General features: G+C 37.4%; 1 long non-coding RNA gene across 1 annotated transcript; it reads right to left on the reverse strand.

Annotated features, from left to right (window-relative positions):
- Positions 1-1,219: 1,219 nt before the first annotated feature.
- Positions 1,220-2,286, reverse strand: LOC124635707. The gene is made up of 2 exons (XR_006985052.1): positions 1,870-2,286; positions 1,220-1,490 (listed from the first exon to the last, which is right to left on the reverse strand). It is a non-coding gene; the product is annotated as an uncharacterized LOC124635707 (long non-coding RNA).
- Between the last annotated feature and the right edge of the window lie 497 nt (positions 2,287-2,783).

Below are 2,783 nucleotides of genomic sequence, written 5' to 3' on the forward strand. Positions count from 1 at the left end.
AATAAAAATACCGTGCGTTTAAAATCTTGTTCGTAAAAAATAATTGTACAATCTTCAATATTAACCCTAAACATTTTGCAAAATATCGCAATATTGCGCAGTTTATCTCACCCTCTAGGGAGCGTCTTACTTACGCATAGGACAAATCAGAGAAACCAGCATAAACTTGACGTAGACATAGGTACCTGTATGAGCGTTGCTCTACTGTACTTTTGACGAAGGAGAAAGCATGGCGTCTCCAGTCGGTTATGTTATCTAAGCTTTCTTCTTATATCCGCACTAAAACGAATATCGATAAACTGAATTCTCTTTCGCGCCAATCCTGTTGGGACGAAAACTAAACTTAATGTATCGCTATTTCTTTTATTTTTAAAGTCAAGAAAAATGGCTTTGTTTTCTCGTCATAACTTAGGGACGTAGGTAGAATTTCACAATATTTCTTCGTTGACAAATGTCAGTACTGTTAAAAAGTTTGTTTTGTACAATCGATCCGTATACTGCGGAGATATATAAAAATAGCGTTCGTCATCGCCAGTTTTAGAGTTACATAAATTAAGAACTGCTGGACTTTCTAATCAATCATAACTTGGCGCATCCGAATAAAAACCTAGGTAGTTTTTTTCGGTAAATAATGTGCAAAATTTGTTAAATATCCATTTTGAAGTATTGAAGGAATTTTTCAAATCTATCTAGTAGTTGATATGGTTGGGGCGTTGAAAACAACGCCTCGCAACATAATATTGTGGTATAGGAGTAGATGTTATTATAAAATAATTGATACCTGTATCCCAAAGTATCAAGATACCGGGAACCCCGAAAGTTAGACAGCCAGCAACGGATGTCAGATGCAGTTGCTTCATGTCAAAATATTGAAACTATTATTGCAAGTCAAGACTCAGTCTGGTTGAGGTAATAGTAGCTATGAAATTTACTAATTCCTTACTAGGAATAAATATTAGCAACATTGGTTATATGATATACAAGAATACAAGAATGGATAGATGAGGAAACGATGGATGGATTGTAAAGAGTGTTCATAGTGAGATGACATTAGATGGGACGGTATGGATTAAGAAGACATGCTGCGGCGATCCCAAATATTGGATTGGAATGAGGGCACAAGAATTGATGATGAGATCACAGGAATAACTATTGTCCCGGTCTTATCCTCTGCTACGCTACTTTATCCCTCCCAGGGGTTATTAAATAAAAAAATAGGTAGGTAGCAAGATGGACAATTTATTTACCGCACACAAACACAGTATAGCTCGGTCGGCAGAAATAAACAATGGGTTAGAGCCCATACATACAGTTTTACAGTGATTAACCTCCTCACTAGCCTAGCACTTCCCTGACGTCACTGGTCGCTGCAGGAACAAGTGGCCGCGCGCCGAGATCAGGTCCAGGTGCAGGTGTAGGTGTAGGGTTCGAAGGTCAACCCGCTACAGTCCACCGCGGGGAAGCAGGAGACTTAAGGTGTACGTGAAACTCTGTAATGCGCAATAAGCGAAGGCATTACACACTGGCCGTAGACGGTGAGCACCCACAGCAACGCTGAATAGGGAAGCGCTAAAAGTGTAGATGTGTTGCTGTGGATGTTCACTATCAGATACGGAGATAACAATAATTCGGTTACTTAGCAAATTTAAACATTTGAAAATTTTAACGGCAACTAAAACGCAAGTAGGCAAAAATTACATTATTAAGAAAATGTGGGGTAAACTACTATGCAGAAAGACATAATAAGCTTGCAAGAGAAATAAAGTTAAGCGATAACACAAATAAAGAGATTACCCAGCTAAAGCAAAGCGAAAGTAACCGTTATGGTTTGCTTAGCTTCTGGCTAATTTAAAATTGTGTAGCACTTACCCAATCGGGGTTTAAATCACACACACTGAATATGCTGAGTATTATTATATATCAAGATATATAGTCGAGGGAACGGTAAGGACGCCCTTAAAAAGTTTAATCGCTATGGCGATTATAATTGCTTAGAAAAACCGTTGGGTTAGCTTTTAAAAAACTGGCGTGCGTTCGCCTCGATATCCAGATTCGCACTGACAGCTGCGACGTGGAAGCGAGGAGTCGCTGGTGCGGTCCGGGTGCCTAATATGTCGCTCGTTTAAATACGCGCGTGGTGATAAAATGTAGCTGGCCAGAAATTTTGTTGCGTTTAGTTTGATACTGTAAATAGTTTAGTTTTTGTAAATAGTTTTAGTTTTGTAAATAGATTTGTTAATTTTATTTTTACTCAACATTTTATTAAAAAGAATTAAGACATGTAACAATTAATGTTACACTATTAAGATTTTTTATAAACTTTGACCTATAACACCTTGATTAACTTTTAACACAAAGCCACAAAGAACTGTCGCGACATCTCAAGACCTAGAAATAGTAGTTATACATAAATTATTCAAATACCTAACCTTATTAACACTGAAATTACTTCTAGAAGCTTTTGTAGGCAAAAAATAGGAAAATGTGGTTAAAAATAAAGCATGATTAATCCATGAAGTAAAATTAAGACTTACGCCTCGCTAAGAGCAGTCTTAAGTTACGAAGAAAGACAGCCTCAGAAATAAAAAGGCTTCTGCCAAAGATTATTTATGCAGAAGGGACACAGAGAATAGGGATTATGTAAAGTAAGAGGGATGAATGAAATCCTTTTGTTTTTTAGGAAGTAAGCGTCGGACAAGTGGAGAGGGCTATGAGTTCGCCAAAACCGCAAATGCGTTTTTTTATTTCGGTTTTTGGTCGTAAGTGAGATTTAGCGTGATGAA

The sequence above is a fragment of the Helicoverpa zea genome, chromosome 13, assembly GCF_022581195.2.
Source record: "Helicoverpa zea isolate HzStark_Cry1AcR chromosome 13, ilHelZeax1.1, whole genome shotgun sequence".
Taxonomy (NCBI): Eukaryota; Metazoa; Arthropoda; class Insecta; order Lepidoptera; family Noctuidae; genus Helicoverpa; species Helicoverpa zea.